This window comes from Gobius niger (assembly GCF_951799975.1).
Source record: "Gobius niger genome assembly, chromosome: 23".
In the NCBI taxonomy this organism is placed as follows: Eukaryota; Metazoa; Chordata; class Actinopteri; order Gobiiformes; family Gobiidae; genus Gobius; species Gobius niger.
This window is the reverse complement of record NC_136874.1, coordinates 6,157,998-6,179,073: the sequence shown is the minus strand read 5'-3', so window position 1 is coordinate 6,179,073 and position 21,076 is coordinate 6,157,998.

Genomic DNA, 21,076 nt, shown 5'->3' with positions numbered 1-21,076 from the left:
GGCAATGTGGGTGAAGTGTCTTGCCCAAGGACACAGCGACAGTGTGCACATTCAGGACATGGGATTCGAACCCCCGACCTTTCGATCATGAGACGACCCGCTTTACCATCTGCGCCACTGTCGCCCTGTATGTGTACCTGTCTGGTCTTTCTGCCCTTGGAAGAGCGTGGTAGCTTCCAACTTCTCTCCCGTTTGGAGCTATAGGAATATAATGGGAGGGGCCAAATGCTAATTAGTCTTCCAGGATGAATTTATGCCTTGGCTTTATTACTCTATTTCTCAAATGTAAATGCTCTGAAGTGTGCACTGTCAACCAATGCAGTTTTTTCTGAATATATTTCCATTTAAAGTACAGTATTTGTCAGAAACAAGTAATATATGTTTTTCATTTTGCTTCATATGTTTTGAAAGCATCCATTTGCTGGTCCTTCCGATGACATTGTCTCATGTCACCAAAGGCCGAGCTTTACGTCCCCTGCCCGTTGTTTGCGTTTGAAGGACGAGGGGCCGTCATGTTTACTCAATCTGACAAGTAAATCTATCTTTGGTGGGAAAAACGCTCCAGTCTGCAGCCTCAGAACGAGAAAAAGACACGTCCTCCACGAAAATCGCGTCATGGATTTGACAGTTCTAGGTCTCCACGGGCAGCATGTGCAAAAACGCCTTCTGCAAACGCAAAGGGATTACTGTTAGTCAGGGTATTTTTCTTGGAGGGAGAGAGGAAAACTGTTTTTTATATAAATTTCTTTTATTGAGGAATATTTCCACCATGTTTCATAAACAGTAGCAGTGTCTTCACTAGAATAAGGGTGGGAAACCCCATCAGAACCCCCCGCCCATCCCACTTCCACCTCTGCTCCCAGTAGTTACTTACATAATTTACAGAAACAGCATAAAAAACACATTCAAAAAGACAATAATAATAAAAAAATAAATAAAAAAACAACATCCACACCCATACACTCACACACATGCGCACATTGATGGTTTCAATTATTGTTTCCAGATTGTACTGTATCATAGAGGGAACACATGATGTTGAATCAAGATAGAAATTCAACCTGGTTAGACTTAAACAGACAAAAGCTTAAGATTAGGACGATTTATTTACATGTATATTAGTTTTGCCGATCAGACCCCGGAGTTAGACATCGATGTATGAAAGTCAGTATTGATGAACAGCTTGTAGTTAGGGATGTCTTCCCCAGAGCCTGGATACTGGTGGTGGCACAGGAGCAGCAGTAGAAGCCATGGACGGAGGAGGTGGAGACGGGGTGGAGGTGGGTCGCAGCACAGCTGGGAAGTGAAAGGACCATGATTGCTGGGGCTTAAACGCGGGACCGAGGGCGATGATTGGCCGCTACAGAGGTGCGGTTCTTACTCTGATGGCTGAGGTGGAGGTGTGGCCCTCTTGGAAGCAAGCATTGGCTGGAGGTCGGTGATGCTGAAATTAGTCTCCCAGGTTGAATTAACGCCTTGGCTTCATTTCTATTGGAAGGTCTGTTACATATTGCACAAAGGCAGGCCAACTTTCATTCAATTTGTCAGATGTACCTTATTTTATCCATTGGCTAAAAGAGGAAGATCCCTTTGCCTTCCAGTTGCTAATAATACAGCGCTGTGCCACAAGAGTGGAAAAGGTGATTAGCCTTTTGTGTGAATGTAATAATTATAATACATCAAACTTGTATAGCGCTTTTTTGGACACTTAAAGACACTTTACATGGGGGATAAAACAACAACAAGGGGGTGAACATTCCTTCCTCTGAAAACTGGCTCTTTTAATGAAAATACTTAAAGTCATAGAAAAGGGGTGGCATGACTAAGTCTGTCAACTAAGTCTGTTATTTACTCAACAGACCAGGTTATATTGTTCTATAGTGACGTGTCCAGGGGATTTAGAAAGAAAATTACGTTCAACTAAACCAACCCAATATTTGATGATACTATAAAGCGAAGTGAGAATCCGACTGTTTGCAGAGAGTGTGAGCAAATATTATGAAACATGACGTGCTGAAACACGATATTGGATCCTTTGTGCTTTTGGCTTTTTAAGTTTTTCGCTTCCTTAGTCGGAAAATTGAGTTCAGATCACACATCCCAAAGTAATCTGAGCAGAACGTTCTCAAAAACCCGAGCCGTGGATTGCTTAACGGGGTTTGCTCCGAGACTTAATTGTGTTTTGTTGCATTTTTACAAGGGATTACTTGACGAACTTGCTTCATTTCGCAGCGGCTCCGCATCAGCACGAAGCAAAGCCAAAAACAATTCCCCGTGAACGAAAGTCCTAAAACGCAATCTGCTTTCATTCAGGGACAAATAAATGCAACACTGCCAGAATCTGTAACACAAGTTTAAAGCACAAAAATTTGAACTTGAAAACAAAATCAAAATGTCCGCCTGCATTTCTCCCAACATATAAAATCATTGCTGAGGTGTTGTCAGTTGTTGCCAGCTGTGGGCAGGTGGTGTTGGGACAGAGCAGGTGTTTCCAGGGGATGGGGGTGTATTTGTACATGTGTGTATAGGGGAGGGGGGGGACAAGGCGGAGGGTGTCGGGGGAGTTGTTGACAGGACGAGGCAGCTGATTGGACTGGACTGAGCGTCGCTGCGGACCATCTCACCTCCCGGGACCCCTCCTGTCACATCCTGTCCCGTCTCAAACAGCACATGTGGAGAGGAATTTCATGAATAGTAAGTAACAGTGGAGCAGTGACCATTTGGGAGCGGATATATGGGGTTGGGAAATAGCAGATTAGATTAAACGGGACAGTACACAAAGCCCATAGATGAATGGAAAGGTGTAGGACAGTTAGGGATTCTATACGGTATTATTGCTCCAGTTTAGCTTTACCCAAATCTAAAAGCTTATTGAAAAAAGCATCAAAATAGCGACGAAAACAAGGATGAAATTGCTCACAAAAAAAGACAAAAACACGACTTAAACAGTGCTGAAAAAGCGGAAAAAAGCAACAAAAACATGATAAAATAGGATAAAAAAATACAACGAAAAGTGACGACAACACAAGGTAAATATCTTAGATGAGTTTTGCAGGACTTAGCTCTTTCAAATGAGGCGTTACACTGGCCCTTACCAGGCTGTAAACTTTTAGAGTTACATCGGAGAAAATGTGCTTGGTTAAGGCCACAGTTTTTCCATACTGAGATATAGATACAGACGGCATCTCGTCATAGAAGGGGACGTGGCTTCGCCGAGGGGGAAAATAGAATCTTTTGGGAAACACAATTTTTCTCTTTTTTGGCATTTTCTGGTGAAATATGAACTTATTTATCACATACAAATAAAGTCAGGTTTAAATCGGGTCCATGTGGATATTTTCTTACAGTAGATTGTTCTGTAGAAGTGAAAAAACGGCAGTTCTAGCCAGCGCTAGCTAACCGTTATAATTAGCCCGATGCTAAAATGTAGCATCATGTTAGCATTCTCCGTTATTTATTAATTTATAGGCTGTTGAACCACTTTGCTCCTCTCCATGTCTTTGTATCTTTGTTTAGTAGAAAACTATATTCATAATTCAGCATTTGTTAAAGTAGTTTTTGAGTAATTAGAGAAAGTTTACATTTTTTCAAAATTGTTTTCCCCCTTAAATGTTTTAAAACTTGACCATATAGGGGGAATTCCAGAGATGCCGTCTGTATCTATGTTCTTACCTGAGCTTAGACGAGTTGATACGTACCTGCGCGGACGCCGAAGTGCTCCTAAAGTGTTATTACGCCTTACCAAATAGTTCCCCTTTTTATCCACTTAGAAAATAGACATGTCTAATTTTGTGTGACTATACTTGGATTGTTTAACTACTGAGGTAACTGTATTTGAATAGGGAAAACGTGGAAGAACTTGGACGCTTCCAACTTCCTCCCTGTTTGGCCCCATAGAGGAGAGGCTAAACGCTAACAACATCATCTCAGGTAAGAACATATCTCAGTATGGAAATACGGTGGCCTGTTCCTTTAACAAACAAAACATGCAAATTACATATCTTTAAAATTATATGATTATGTTTTTTTGTTAAATATTACATCAGGATGTTGGATTTTTATCAAAGGCCTTTAAGGATTTTTTTTTTTAACAGAGCGATTCTATTGATTTGCGCATGTTCAAACCATTAAGTCATGGGTTGTAGGTATTCCACATCATGGAGGATGGGTCCTTGCATGTGTACAGCAGACGCCGTCTGTTCTTGACAGGTTTAGGGGGCACTTGGGTGTTTACCGATGTGCCCCATTTTCTAAGGACAGGGGAACAGCAGGATTTGGACTTTCTGTTCCCTGTGTACCTCCAAATCCTAACCCTTCTCCACAGACGGGCCTGATATCAAGCCACTGATCCCAATAACCCTAACGTTAAGGAGAAAACTGATTGTGTTCAGAGTTACCTATGTTCCCTGACCCGGGGCAAAACAATAAAGCAACCTATGTACAATTTATTTAATATGAGAAGGAAAAAAGCTGCTATTTGTGGAATTGTAATGTGAACCATTTCATTTTGGCAATTTCCCATTCCTTGTGTATTGAACCCTGATTTAAGCAGCGTCGTCTCCACACATCCAATCCATCAATCTTAAATACAGTCATTAAAGCCTTTTCTGAGTTTTCCAATCAATTAAATCAATCTTTCGCCACAATACCTCTAAACCATTGCTGCTGCTGCTGCTGACAACTATCATTTCTGTGAACCATTTCCTCATGCATGTGCCACAGTCTGCCACTTTCTCCCTAACACTGTGCCAATTTTTGTTTCCCTATATCCCCGTCTTTCCAAGCCAGTGGATAAGAAAATCGCCGTATGCTGTTCAGAATCGATTTCTGCACTGATGTAATGAAACGCGGCTCGAGATTTTGGCTGTGTTTTCCGGTCTTTGAGGGAATTGTCTCTGATGAAATGTTCAGAAGGGCAATACAGTCCCCCCCCAGGAAGCCGGATGAAAATGATATTAGAGAGAGAGAGCTGCGGTCTGGGGAAGCCGTGATAAGCCCATTGACTTTAATTGAATGGTTAAGGGAACAAGGAAAGGATGTAGGAGCTAGGAGGTTGTAGGGATGGAAGGAGGAAGCGTCTAAATGGAACAAGAAGCTACAAAGGAGGGTGTCACTACCGGATTTGTGGGCAGGATGCAGAGAATACATTAAGAAGAATGAAATAGAGGTGAATAAAAAGTAGTATTTCACGTTAGCAACAGAGCATTGAAGCTTATCCGTTTCGCTTTGATATTTAACAAATTTCCAAGTCTAGAGATCAAGCGGAACATACGCTCATGGTTATTAAAAAACCTTCAAAATATTGTTAAGTTCAAGGCTGAAAAATGCTGCGTCCATAGGTGCGACTTACGTGGAGATACTGTCGCACCAATGTGACAAAACAGCTCAGTAACACTGTATTTTACACATTGTACCTGTAACATTAAGTACAATGTAACGTGCTATGTAACAGTGAGTAATAACTTGTACCTATGTGTTACACACATAATGGAATAATGAGTATGTAGTAGTAAGACCCAAACTCTAACCCTAACCTTAAGGGTCTTATGTCTTGTAACATTATGTACCACCGAAGTACTAATACACATTATTCCATTGTGTATGTACTGCTTAGGTACAAGTTATTACCCAGTGTTAGCACATTACTGTTAGAGGAAAACATTGAATCGCTTTTTATCACACTGGGTCAAGCTGTAAAGTCGTACTATCCCTGTCATAGCCTTGACTGTGGTGCTCAGGTGCCACTCTCAACCACTGAATGTTGCTTGTGTATCAGTACGACGCTCTGAGAGAGTATTTATCCCTTTTCTGTGGAAGCATAGACAGACTTGAATGGTAGGACTAGCGCAATGTCTCGAGTTCATGTCCCCGGATCCCGTACTTATGGTAAATAAACATCCAGACTGCTGCCTATTCTTCATCCATCCTCTCAAACACCATTGTTAATTCTCTAACACCTCCATAGAACTAATACACATTATTCCATTGTGTATGTACTGCATAGGTACACGTTACTACACATTCTTATACAGCACATCACATTGTACTAACTTCAGTTGGGTACAATGTGTTACGATATGTACAAGTGTTATCTATCCATCTATTGTGAAACACTGAATCAGTGTGATGATTAAACATATTACTCTATGTGTTGTGAAGATTAGTTGTTCTTTGCAAGTTGGCCATTTTATGCTCACTACTGCCACCTCAGGTCATACGTGTAACTGCACCTTCTATATTAAGCTCGTGCATGACGGCAATTCGGACCCGAAGTAACACCTTTCTAAGTGACAGTGCAGGATTTTAGAGGCAGTTGTGGTGAACAGGTCTGAGCTCATTCTACACATTAGGACATTTGTGGAACATGTAGCGGGAGGAAAATACGTAATTTTAACATGTTTAAACTCTGTATAGTCCCTTTTTCCCCCCCGTGTCACTCTGTTGAATCCTCCCTAAAAGGACATTCTTTACTGGCCTCTTGAGACACTTACAGCCTTCTTAACTCTTCCCAGTCTCTCATTACTGGTGAATAAACCAGATAAAAAGTAAAGTCACACAGGTTACTAATCTAATATTTGGCTGGAGCGCCTTTAGCTTTGATTGCAGCTGCATGTGGCATTGTTTCTATAAACCTTGTTGTTGCTTTAATGTAACACCAAGCTCTTGTATTGATGATGGGAGAGTCATAACACTTCAAATCCAGGTGGACACTTATTTTTGGTCAGGAAGTGTAACTGCTTTTAGTAGCAGGTGATGAATACACACATAAGCAGGATGTTTTGTTTTGTACTGTCCAATCAATCACAGCCCGTATTTCAGCTCTGTCAGTACTGGCCTGAGGGCGTCTCCTCTTCTCTCCAGTACGGGCTTCACAGTCACAAAAATGTAATCTGTATTTAACACTCTGACATTTCAAATATGGACCAAATCATCTCTCCCTCATTAAGTCAGGAGTTCACTATCGCCGCCGCTGTCAGAGCCTATTGAGTCACGGGGAACTGGGTGTGTTTGCGACCAGTCTGGGGCGAAATAATAAAGCTGGACGTAATTTGTTTTGACGTGGAAAAACTCATTACGTGTTGGGAATGAATAGTGCTATCAACAAAGTGACAACGTGAGGCGTCAGTCGGTAATTATGAGTTTGGAGCCAATTTAAAGTACATTCAGATACTCGCCTTGATTTATTAATTAAAATGCATTAGGAAATGTTCTTTTTTTTTCATTACAGGGATTATACAGGCAGAAGCAAGTCAAATCGAATGCTTTAACGCCCAAATACTATGTTTTAATGCCAAACAAAAATCAGTGCATATTTCATTTATTAAGATTTGCTAATATTTCAACCTGGATAGACTCAAACAGACAAAAGCAGCGATTAGGAAGATTTATTGATTAATTTTGGCGATCAGATCCCGGTGGTAGACATCGATGTATGAAAGTCAGTATGGATGAACACCTTGGAGTTAGGGGTGTCTTCCCCAGAGCCTGGACACTGGTGATGGTATAGGACAGTGTTTCCCAACCAGGGGTACGGGGACCCCTTGGGGTACTTGAGCACTTGGCAGGGGGTACTTGGACTTTCCTCAGATTTAAAAAGGAGGGGAAAGAGATAGTTTCAATATTACCTTTAAAGAAAAGTTAGTTTTAATTATGATTTTGAGTAAAAGGCTTGACTTTGAGAGTATTTTTGCTGTATTTTGAATATTACACTCTACTAAATACTGAATAATCCATGTTTAGTTGCTTAATTTGTTAAGATTTTGGCAGGATCTTTGAGGTAGGGGGTACTCGGAGTATAAATTAATGCCTCAAGGGGTACATGGGACAAAAAAGGTTGGGAACCACTGGTATAGGAGACCCATGAAGAATGCAGCAGGGCGAGCCATGGGCAGAAGAGGTGGAGATGGGGCGGAGGTGGGTTGCAGCACAGCTGGGAAGCGAACAGACCATGATTGCTGGGGTTTAAAGGCAGGACAGAGGGCGCTAATTGGCTGCTATGGAGGTGCGGCTCTTACTCTGATGGCTGAGGTGGAGGTGTGGCCTTTTAGGAAGCGAGCATTGGCTGGAGGTCGGTGATGCTGAAGTTAGTCTACCAGGTTGTATTAACGCCAAGGCTTCATTTAATCAAACTGCAAGTGAGTGTGTTTTAGACCAGGGCTGTCCGTCCACACCTCAGTGGGCCACAGATCAGTGGAGTGAGTGCGTTTAGCAGAGTTTTAACCTCTTAACCCCACCCAAAGTGAGCACATTTTCTCCACTTTGGCATCACCCACATCTAAAAGCTTAAAATCAATCAGCATCAGAATAGCACCGAAAACGAGGATGAAAGAGCGACAAAAGAGCAACATAAATGTGCCGGAAAAGCAACAAAAAGCAACCAAAGTACAACAAAAAAGTAAAAACAACGTGACCAAAAAGAGGCATTAAGGCTTTTCAATTTGGGTGAAGCTGAACTGGAGAAAATGCGCTTGGTTCAGGCGGGGGGGTAAGAGGTCAACCCGGGTCCCACACCTTTATATGAGCCTGGAAGCATAAAACCAGCTCTTTCCCACAATAGATGTTTTTTTCATGACATTTAAGGCCTGGATTTTGGCATAATTTATTTAAGAATTTGAATAAGGTTTGTATATAAGGTAAAGTAATTGCCCCTTTATCTGATTTGAAACTAAAACTGATGTATCCACCCTAGGAAAACAAATTTGGCTGCCCTAAACTATTATTATTTAAAACATATACTGTATAATATTGAACCTCATGACTTGACTTTGCAGTTTCGGCTGATTTATCAATGACAATATGCAAACTCTAACATTGGCAAAGCTATTGTTCGCAGCCAAAGTCAGGTCTAAACACATGACTGAAATCCCACTTTCATCTTCTCTGGCTGCTCAGCAAATCCTTGAAAAACCGGCGAAACAAAGACGTCGCTGATAGAAGAACGGGACCACTTCACGGGGCCTGCGTTTCGGTGCAGAGGAGAAAATGTGTGTTATTGGGCTTTTGGCACAGAGATGCTGATGCCCATGCTTTCTTTAGTGGAGCACGTGTGGCTGTTCATGTTGATAGCTTTTTCCCCACTTTGTCGCTTTGTAGAGAGTTTTTGAGCGATATTTTTGATTTACTTTTGAGGGTGGAACGGAGGTTGCATCGTTGTGTTTGGTTATTAGAGGGGAAATTTATTGAGAGGAAGGGAAAGTTGTCACACTTGTAAGTAAACAAAATGCCTTGAAGGTGATTCACCCAGTATTTCCATCATTTTCATTTTTATATATATTTATTTATTTATTTATTTATTTATTTCAGTCATGTTAGTTACATGTTTTCACATTTCAACAACTATACATGCTTTTTTTAATACATGATTGAAAAGGAGCACGATGAAGACAACCCTTATGCTAAGTGCCACTTTAACATATAACTGCCCCATATATGTTAAAGTGGCTAGATGCAAGTTGGGAAAATATGTCTCTGTAAGAATTAAATGGTAATGATGAAATGCAGGCGAAAGAGGTGGTGAAAATCTTGACTGGGGCTCCCCCTGCTGGCAGCTTTAAGAATAATTGTCTTAAAAATGACTTCCAGGTTGGACGTACTGTGTGGTTAGCAGCTCCAGCAGTGCGTGATGAACATACTTCGAGCAATGAACGGCTCAGAATCGATAATGTTGGATTATGGACATTAAGACAATGACGCAATCGTATCCTGGAAGTACAGAACAAGGCGCTGACACTGTAGAAGAAGAAACAGCTAAATTGAACAGCTTTGTCGTGGGATTACTGCGTGAATGAAGCGAAATACGACTTCAGGTCTAAGAACTAAGTAACTTTTTTTATCTTAATGAATCCTTTCCGTAGTCCCTCTGGGGTTTATGGGATGATTGGAGGGTCTTTCATCTCCCCCTGGTGTCTCTTGCAGGAAAACCACAATTTCAACTTCCCTGCCACCAGGTCGGAGCCACCAATACACACTAATGGAATCACAAAGAAGAAGCTAACAGGCTAATGGGCAAAGCTAACTGTGGGCTAGAACCACTTTAGCAGTATTTACAGCCAGGTTTGAGTGAAAAAAGATTGCATTGTGTGATTGGATGTACAATATCCTTCTCTCCCTTTGTCTTTTCTGTCAGGGTAGTATTTACTCTCACGGACAATTAGTGAGTAAAAAACTGCAACTTGCTACGACACCTGCAGTGGCGCTTATGGCCAATAGGAGCATGAGTTTTTCCAGTACATGAGATGCAAATTAAGTAATTTTTTGCGTATTTTCTGTTTCAATGCGTTGTATTCGGGCAGCAAATCCGATACTAACCCACGGCGTGAATCTCTTTGTTAAGACAGTTACCGGTGTCATTGAAGTCGCCATGTTTAGGACGAAAGTGCAATTAACTTGTCATTCACTTAAGGTCATTATTTTTCAACCAATCACCTGGCAGCTTTAATCAGCCCCTTAAAACTCAGCATCTGTGCAGTATCTCCTCTGTGTCACAAACAAATGAGTTAGTAATGACTTCCTGTTGATTTATTCACACGTCGAGAAGAGGAAAGCTATTGGTCCAGATGTTTTATGTGTTTTAACAGTATTTGCACATATAATGGGGCGTAGTGTGGTAGGTCTATTGCAGTCTGCAGCCCGAAGTCGATCACACTGTGTTAGCTCTAGGGTTTTCTAATGTGCTGTCAGAACGTATCGAGTGTAAAGGGACAGTGGGGGGTGGCGTATGTCATTGCTTCACTGTAGGTTCAAGCCAAAGGTCCTTTTTCGCCTTTATTTTGTGTGTCCGGACTGGAGCGTTTTCAAATCAGGAAGATGGGGTTATAATCAGCCTGTCAACGCAAAGCTTATTTTAGTTGCTATAGCTACAACAAAGCAAGAGAGCAGACCCTGATGCATTTATAAGAGCTTAACAATGTGGGAAAAATCATTCAATTGAAACAAAATGTGTTTTTGGCTCAGTTTTTATCAAGATGAGACTGAAACACGAACAAAACTGGGCCAAAACGGGACTAAATTAGGAAAACAAAAGCAGAACTTCTGCACATTTTTAAACCCTTAAACCCCACCTTCACTAAGCACATTTTCTAAAATTTTCCCCAATATCTAAAAAGCTTCTCAACTGGAGAGCTTACAGACTATAGGCCAGTGTAACGCCTCATTTGAAAGCTAAGACCAACAAAAGTAATTAAGCTTCTTTCTCCTTGTGATTGTCATGGTTTTGTCCTTTTTGCTTGTGTTTTCATCACATTTTTGTTGCTTTTACTGACATGTCACATTTTTGTGGATTGATCAGTTGCATTACACACACACACAAAATAACAAAGATGTGAAAAAATTTGGAAAAAAAATGCAACAAAAAAGCAATGAAAACGTGTCAGAAAAGTGACAAAAACGTGGCAAAAATATGCCAAGAAAGCAATGAAAACGTGACAAAAATCTGAAAATATTTGATAAAAATGTGACCAAACAAAGTAGCAAAAAATAAACAAGGAAGAAGCTTAGATGTTTTGCAGGTCTTAGCTTTCAAATGAGGCGTTGCATTGGCCGATAGGCTGTAAACCCCAGTCGAGAAGCTTTTAGATTTGGGTAAAACTGGTGAATATATGCTTGGTTAAGGTGGGGGTTGAGGGGTTAAGGCTTGGGCTGTATATCTTAGAGAACCCGGCGATACGATACATACCTCGATACACAGGTCACGATACATCACACATCCGATACAATGTGACACTATTCGATACGATTCAATAAAAATGGGCCAGAGCTTTAACTTAACTTAAGGCTTATTTACTAGCATGAAAAATCTCCATTTTATACAATTTTGCATGTAAAAAATATACTCGGATGTCAGATTTTCCTGCCCTAACCGTTCTATTCATCAAATACAGTGAGCACTGGCCTTTTGTGTGAACGATGGCCCCCTTTACCTTATCACAGTCAGCGCACATGATAAAGGACCTCATCAATCCCCTCCCTCTCTCTCGGGACGTGTGGAGACGGCCTCACAGTAACAAACAAGCCTCTTTTGACCTTGCTATCCCACTTCAGGTCACCGTTCTCTCTTTATTGTCTGGACCTCTCGAGAGCCACGTAATTAAGTTGGCTCTATCTCCCAATAGTAAAGATATATGGCCAAGGATCTTGTCGTTCACGGCTATAAATCAGGGTTAAACCGGGACTTAACAAGGGCTAAACACAGAAAAATGAACTGAACCACTTCTAAAATATAAGACTAAATGACTTACCAGGCCAAACCACGCCTGAAAGCAGTAAAATATTCACAAAAAACATGATTTCGGGCAAAGTCATTTGAATTTAAATGCTCAATCTCATCCATTTCCTCGCAATCACTGACCCTCTTGATCGATACTTGCTCCAGTTTTATATTTAGATTTTTTGACTGAACATATAGGGTCCAGCCTTGTTGATAGTATGGCGAGATTAAAGCAGGTGCATTGATTGGCAGCTGAGGTGGACATTGATCGGTCAGACAGCCAATTTTTAACCCCGCGGTGCACTGCGGCAAATCAATGGGCCTAATCCAGTGGGAGAGGTAAGCAGAGCAGACACGGCCCGCAAGGATTTCAGGTTAAGCAGGAGACAGTGATAGATGATCATTGTTAACGTTACACCAGAAATGAAGATGCGGCAAACTTAGCTGCGTGTTTCTCACAACTATCGGTAAAACTGCGACAGATTAACCTCTTACCAAGTTAACCTTAACCGAGAGCATTTTCTCCAGTTCACCTCTACCCAAATCTAAAAGCTTGCAGCCTATAGGCCAGTGTAATGCCTCGTTTGAAAGTTAAGACCTTTACACTGATCTTTTTTGTTACATTTTTGTCAATATTTTGTCAAATCTTTGTCAAATTTGTGTCACTTTTTTGTTAATTTTTTGTCAATTTTTTGTTACTTTTTTGTTATGTTCTGTCAATTTTTTTGGTCTTTTTTTTGTTGATTTTTTGTCAATTTTTTGCTACATTTTTGTAATTTTTTTGTTTCATTTTTGTCATTTTTTTTGTTATTTTTTTTTTTACATTTTTTCCCCATTTAGTTAATTTTTAGTTAATTTTTTGTAATTTTTTTGTCACATTTTCCTCGTTTTCGTCTCATTTTTGATGCTATTATGTCGCTAGTTTTTTCAAGAAGCTTTTAGATTTGGGTAAAGCCAAACTGTGCTCGGTTCAGGTGAAATGGAGGCTTGCTGTACAGCGTAAAAAGGAGAAATCCTGTAAGCAAACAAAGGAGGTAACATGCATCTTTGAACTGTAGACCCACAGCCCCAGTTAAGACGTAGATTCCTTTGAACTCGCAATATATATATATATATATATATATTAAACCCAGTGAGAGTGAGGTAGCGATAAAGTTGCTTTTTATTGGGCTGTAATCTTGCACAAGGTTGTAGAAGACCTTCCGCTGCTTGGCCTCTTCACCATCTCCAGCTGCTCAGTTTTAAGCTGCTTCTTAATTCATCCTGTCGTTGCAGCTTCCACTTGATCAACCTCTGAAAATGAAACAGCAGCAAACACAGAAACACCAAGCACTTCATTTTGAAACCTGTCCCTTGAAGCCAATGTCTGCTGGGAACGATTGAACCAAATGACGCTACAATCCGGTAATTGTTTGATATTGCAGTTGTCATTTCACAATCACATTTGGGTTAGAGTACAGATTTTACACAGCTTTGCTATTTTGTTCTGCGTGTCGTAGCCATCATCCCCCTGCCCATGTCCTCTGCTCATCAATGCAAACATTCTGCTGCTCAGTCAAACTCACTCGCCGAGAGGACAGTGACCTTTGAAGTGACTCCTCGATCAATGGCACAATATATACTGTTTACTCCTATCTATATTCATGAGACGCTCTGCTGTATAATGGCCACTACATTACACTAATAGAGTAGCAACATGGGATTACTGTAGAGCCCGTAATACAAGGTGAAAATATCCATCCATCCATCCATCCATCCATCCATCCATCCATCTTATTATGGCTGCACACTTATCCGCCATTGAATCAAAGTCGCAATTTGAATGTGGGAGGAAAAAGTGAGTATGCCGTTTGGAATTTCTACATTTTCTGAGAAGTGCAAGACACATTTATCTACGGGTACAAATAAAGCAACCTAACCTAACCTAAATTGGCCATACAATGTGGTCTGATCTCGGTCTGATCTCAAGAATGAGTAAACAGTGTCTGCTTAAACTAATACCACCCAAACACTTACGTTTTATCATATCTTTATTGGCAATAACATGTAAACATTCACAGGACAGGGAGGAATAAGTGAGTACACCCTTAGATTGACTCTCCTTTGGCAGCGATAACTTTAGTCAGACATTTCCTGTAGTTGCAGTTAATTCCAAGAGCCGCCATTTTATTTTTAGTCAGGCAGTGTGTGTGTCCATCCATCTTTCTATCTTTTTTGTTGTTTAAAGCTTGTATATAAGGTAAACATTATGACTTAGGCCCATTCATTCTCAATGGTAAATGTGGTTGCAGTACACTTTTTGGCCACCGGCGTTAAATTGGGGGCGCTGTTTCACTCCTTTCACAAAGTTAAGGAAACACTGTTGTGGTGTCTTGGTATTTCACAAAGTTAAGGATACACTGTTGGGGTGCCTTAGTGTTAATCAATCACAGAGCGTTATAGCATCAACATTCCTTGTTTTCCAACTTTTATAGCAAAGGTCGTTGACGTCAACAAAGATTCATGTTAAAAATTGAGTTATAAAAGAATTTATGTTGAATTGACACTATAAAAATGATGTAATGTGGCATTTTCTTTGAGTTGACAAATTAATGAGGTCGTGGGCATCCTGACTTAGGCTATAGTTTGCATACTGTATTTTCATAACCTTTTAATGTGAATTCACTATGATTTGAAATACTGCCAGTATTATTATAGCCCTCTTGCTCACACTGAACCCATTTACACTATATCCATCTCACCTTAAGACTTCCTCCATTGCACCGCTCGCTTTTATCCGACCATTATCTCCCATCTCGCCACCTGTCACCCGCTAACATTTCCGGGGGCATTTCCACGAGAATCGGCCCAGAAAACCCTCACACAAATTGGGTCAAAGCTCACCGGATCACTGCCCTCCCCTGTCCGGACGATGATAGAAGCAAGATACTCACCTTGTCTGGCAATTTACTGTACGCTGCTGTGTGCTTTAACGCGCTTAGGGCCGTGGGCGGCGGAGGTGCGCGGCGGCACGGGCACGCTCGAGTGGGCAGGCGGTTGTAAACTGGCTCCGGGGCAGAACGGTGGGTTGGAAAAAACAGCGAAAGTCGGTGAAGTGTGGCAGGTTTGTGGACGGAGAGAGTGGAGGGACACACTCGGAGATGTCGCGGAGGGTTTATTTAATGATGCAAGGAGCAAAGGTGAGGGGAAACGAAATCGCACAAAGCTGCTCTTGTTTCATATGATCATACTTTTGCCATTTCCTTTATGAGACACATAAAGAAAAGTCATGTTCTTTCCACTTTGACCTTTGAAAGCGGCTAATCAGAGCCTGTTTTTCCGCCCCTGGTTCAGTATCCCACAGTGTTACATGTTAAATGTGCCTAAAGAGTGAGTAAGACATTGGCACCGCTCCAGCTGTCCGCAACAGTTAACTCACTTTGAGCTTAATTGACAAGGTCGTTTGTCCCGGAGCAGATTTAATTGTTTTAGCTCTACCTGGGTTAGCGAAAGGGTATCAGGGTCAGGGGGACATCGAGACGGATAATGTTGGGATTTTTTTCCATTGAGCTTAATTGGTTGATTGTAAAGAATGCAGCTCATCTTTGCAGATAAAGAACAAGAACATGGAGGAGACAGACCAGTCGCCTATCCAATAATTGACCACATAACATCCAACTTTATCAAATAGATTATGGTTTACAACACTGATTTCACAGTGTAATGCAATAGAAAACATTGCCATTTTACTCTGAAACATAATTCAACCTGAAAAGACTCACAGAGACAGAATGAGTATGAGACATGAATCATTATTGTGGCTCAGACCCCGAATGATAGCCTGAATCTTCCCCGGAGCCTGGACCCTGGTGGTGGTAGAAGAGGAGACCTGGTAGGACAGTCGATGACGAGCAGAGCCGAGGAGAGGCCAGGCAAGAGAAAAGAGGTGGAGGAGGGTCGTAGCATGGCTGGGAAACAGCTGAGGGAGCTTAAATTGGGGATCCTGAGCGATGAGTGGCTGGAGCAGGGTCTGTGATTGGATGGTTGGAGGGAGCTGCCGTGATGAGGTGATGAATGAATGCAGTTGGGAGGTCTTCCAGGTTGAATTTGCGCAGAAGCTTAATTTCAATGTTCAATTGTTTTGCTTTATGTAATTTACAGGAGCCCATTGTTGAGGGTACAGAGGGAGGGAATAAAAGTTAGTTACTTTCCAAATATCAAGGGAATACACCTCAGTACTCAATCATTACATGTTAGCTCCATACTTTTAATGTTGACCTGTTTTTCCTCCTAAACTGAAGATATAAAACGCCTCATGTCACAGATCATACATGCCACACATATCACATGATGCTGTGATCTGCTGCTCCATTTGCCAAGAGATTTAAAGAGTTCCTAATTCATGGTTAAGTGAGTTTGTAACAGGTGTTCCAACAATCGTAGTCTTAATTTTTGTAATTATACGCCACATTTATACATAACAATAATGAGAATGTGAAATAGTGGGAAATGCCTGACCGAACTTGCATCTTCCATCAGCTTGACTCCGTGTAGATGTTTGTTTCTTTGCTTATTGTGCCTTTTCCTGTACACTCATCTCCACAGGCACGGGGAGAACAACATGCAAGCTCCAGGGATCCAACCAATTACCTTCCTGCTGTGATGCATAAACACTAACCACTGTGCCACCGAGCTGCATTACTTACACTACAGATTATCCGGACCACAACACCGGCGACTGGTGACTAAAATTAGACAAATTTAAAGTTGTTTATGAGAGTAAATCTGCAGCTAAAACGTCGTCGACTAAAACATGACTTAATAAAAATGAAAAGAAGAGGCTAAAATCATCAAAATGACAGTTTGAATGAGCCTCATATCATTTCAATCCACTGCCAAAGGAGCAGCTCTGTGTGGGTGAACAAACACGAAGCAGACAACCTTTATTAGAAATGATAATATCATAAATGTCAAGTTGACTAAATTTATCTTCGACTCAATGTACTTGACTAAAACTAGACTTGGAGAGAAGTTATCTGATGAAATCCTAACTAAAACTAGACTAAAATATGTTGTCATAATTAACACTGGTGTAGCAGAGACTACATTACACTTTCTACTGTAAATTCACTAGAAAAAGTCTGTTCCTTCCCACCCACACTCTCCGTGCAGCTTGTTGCTTTAACCCAGTCACTTTAAAGCGCAGCCGAGCGAACTCCAAAGAAAAAAAACTATTAGAGCACTCTTTGCACAGAATAATGCATGGCCCTCCCTCGCCTTCACCTCCCCATGCGCTCCGTATAGGCTGTAGTGTGTATAGTGGCACTATATAGTGGTGTTTCTGACCCGAGGGTGCCGTCACACGAGAGACGAGCAACGTGAAGAGACAGCTGACATGAACACATCAAGATGAACGGCGTCTTTGTGCAGTCGGGAGTCTGTCTTTGAAATGGCTCCTGTTGCTGCGTTACTGTAGAGGAAATGTATACGATTGGCAAAGGTGGAAGTGTTAAGAAAGTGGATGTTATTGCACGCAAGAAACTTCGGAAATATAGAGCAAGAGAGTCTAAATACAAGATCAAAGTGTAGCGTGTGAAGGTTCGCCTATTGCCTTTCGCCATTGTTAACGCATTCCAGAGAGCAGCTCAACCCCCACTCCAAAACTCCTAGGCCATTTTATGACTTTTGGGATGTCGTCACTTCCTGTCTTGTGAATGGCTGATAAGATCGAATACAGTTCAGGACAAAATTAAGACTGTGACGATCTATCCTTTAACCTTCACAACCAGAGATGAAAAACTCCCTATTGACCTTCGAATTGGACTAAAGACTGAATCTCAAACTTCTGATTTGAGTAATAATCCAATTCTTTAATTCATGGACAGTGAGAATGAACTCAACCAATCTGTTCTAATGATGAATTCTTCCCCAGGTCAACAAAGACGCAATGTACAAACATACTGTCGAAATGTTGTTTGGAAAGTTGTGAAGTTGTTAATGTGTTTATCGCAATAGAAATGTATTTCTTGAATTCTCTCCCAAAGACATTCCCACTTGGGATCGTCATATATCGAGTTACGGACTGAATCGATTGGTCGAATCCACGGAGAAAAAGGGGCCGCCCCCTTGGTATAAAGGAAGGAGAAATAGCCAGAAACTCCCCTTACCCTTGCTCTTCTTTAAAAAACGCGCTTCTGAGAGGGTTGGAGAAGGAGAGACGGCAGGATGACATCCCCCGCTGAACTCTGACCTCTCCTTTGTCTCAGATGGACCACAAGAACTTTAAGTTTGAGCCCGTCGTTTGACGTGATTTGTAACTATCTGTTACTTCTTTTAAGAACATTTGCATTTTTCCTACAAGACAACAACATTTTTGATCGCTGAGCTTTCAGCGATTTTGAGTCTTGCTTGGCGCCCAAGGCCAGAGGAGCTGCAGACAGGGCCGCGCCTGCATCAGCTGAGATAGCCATCCGAGAGAAACCACCACCACAGGCCGTCGGACGTTGGAACGCCGGACCACAGTTGGAGTGGAAAGCCTTTCTCTCACGGTCGTAAGCTCATAGACCTAGCTCAATAAGACTCACATAACCTCTAACCACCTTACTGACTCTCAGATACAATTTTAGAACATTTTATCTGATTATTCATCCTGTTAGCCTTCTAGGTTATTCTGTTTGCACTTTAATATTTAATGCCGTTTGTTAATTGATTTTGATCATTAAACCTCCATAAACCACAGTTTGCTTTGGTAATGTCTATGTTTATTATTCCAGAATAAGGGTCCATGTGTACGTCCAAGACCTCATTTCCTTCAGATAAATCTGTAGTTTAGCCTCCTATTCTTACTTTATTTTGTTCGCTTTTAGAACTGGTGCCCCGTTAAATTTTAAGGCTAATCTACAACCTATTAATTAATTAATATACAAATTAATTGATTAATAAACCCTCATACCCTACAAAAGTTTGGCTGGAGCAGCGTGTGGTGGAAAAATGTTATGCAATAATTGAGTTTTTGTGGCTACAGTAAGGGATGCAGCATGGTTTTTAGCTCCTTGTTGTTTGTTTTATGGTTGTAACTGCTTCGTATTGACTCCTTGTTTTGAACTTTTTAGCTCTTATGGTGGAAAATGTACTGATGTATAAATAAAACGGATAAACGGCTTTTCATTCCACTTGGATTGTACAGTAACAGTGATCTAATGGACTCACAACAGTAGCATTGAGGAGCATTTTTTTTTTAATTATTGTTTATTTGGTTGGGACAGTACATGTTGACTTAACTTGGGACTCATGCCACGCCGGATTGTAGCCATGGGCTAATTTGCATCCGTTATCCCACACTCACACTCTCACACGCACTCTCATCCATCCTGGCCTATTGTACATGTGTTTAGTGGTAGGGGGAACAGGAGTACCCGGAGGAAACCTACACAGACACAGGGAGAACATGCAAACTCCACACAGAAAGACCCCGTCCAGGTGGGAATCAAACCCGGGACCTTCTAGCTGTGAAGAACGAGCGTTTCTCCAGTGTTTTGAGAAGCCGCGTGCAAGTGAATGTGACCAATGATGAGCAAGGACTAATTAAAGCTCTATTTTCAGTTCTTTATGGCAAAAATCGTGATGAGATGCATAAAACAACAAGGATTATACAGATTAATGGCATTAGGCAACTACCTATACACAATTTCTTTCTTCATTGTGTTTTGAAACTAACATAAAATAACATTGGGCAAAATGTTCACTGCCCTTTGTCCAGTTTGCGATCCAGATTTCCTTGTTTTCAAAAAATACATAAAATGTTTCTGACTTGAGTGCTACCTTTGGGCCTCGACTGTAACAGTTAATCCCAAGCCTCCAAACGCATTAACATCACGCCCTTGTCGCTCTATTCCCGTAAATGTAGCACAAACTGTACTGTTTAAACAAGGGACTGAAGGCAGGGGCTGCTTCTACTGTATCGAGACCGTTTTATCCTAATACACAGTGACTCGTTGAGCTGAAGGTGTAAAAATGTTTTCCTTCAAGGCAGAGATGATCGTGTTGACATAAAGTAGAGTCGAAATTCATGCTTGACAATGTGGGAATAGTGTCGCTTTTATCGCATCTGGCCGTACAGTTTGTTAAAAATACATAACTCTCCTTAGAGCAGTATTTTTGAGAGAAGACTGAAATATGAATTGGTACGAACGTGACAAGAATGCAACAAAAACTAAATGTAAATGTATGCTAGTTTCTCCAGTGTTTTGAGAAGCCGCGTGCAAGTGAATGTGACCAATAAAAGCCAGTCCGTTCTCCGTTCTTTGTGGCAACAATCGTGATCAGATGCATAAAAAGACAAGGATTATACACTTTAATGACATTAGGCAACAAGCTATGATATAAATAAAGTTATCTATGCAGTTTTAGTTTGTTTCTTCTGCTGCTAAACCACTGCTTTGACTCATGGATCAACAAAAGAGCTACAAAATACGATGAAAACGTGATGAAAAAGCGCCAATAGAGCAACAAAAACAAGATGGAAATGAGGATCAAAAGAGCGACAGAAAGGCATCCAAAAGGCGACAAAAACAAGACAAAAAAGCACGATGAAATTGATGAAAAGTACGACAAAAAAGTGACGCCAACACAGCAGCAACGTGAGATCAGTTTTGTCTTTTGGCTTTCAAATGAGGCGTTACTCTGGCCTATAGGCTGTGAGCTCCAGTCAAGGAACAGCATTTACACAACATACAAATGCTACTTTTCACCAAGGCTCGACTCATCCTTCAGTATAATCCCCACTGCCCTCATGTCTCTCCGTCAAAGCTTAAGCATCTCACAAGGTGGATGTCTTATTTGAAACATTTCTATATATATATATTTGCTCCTCTTTTCCTTCTGGCGCCTTTT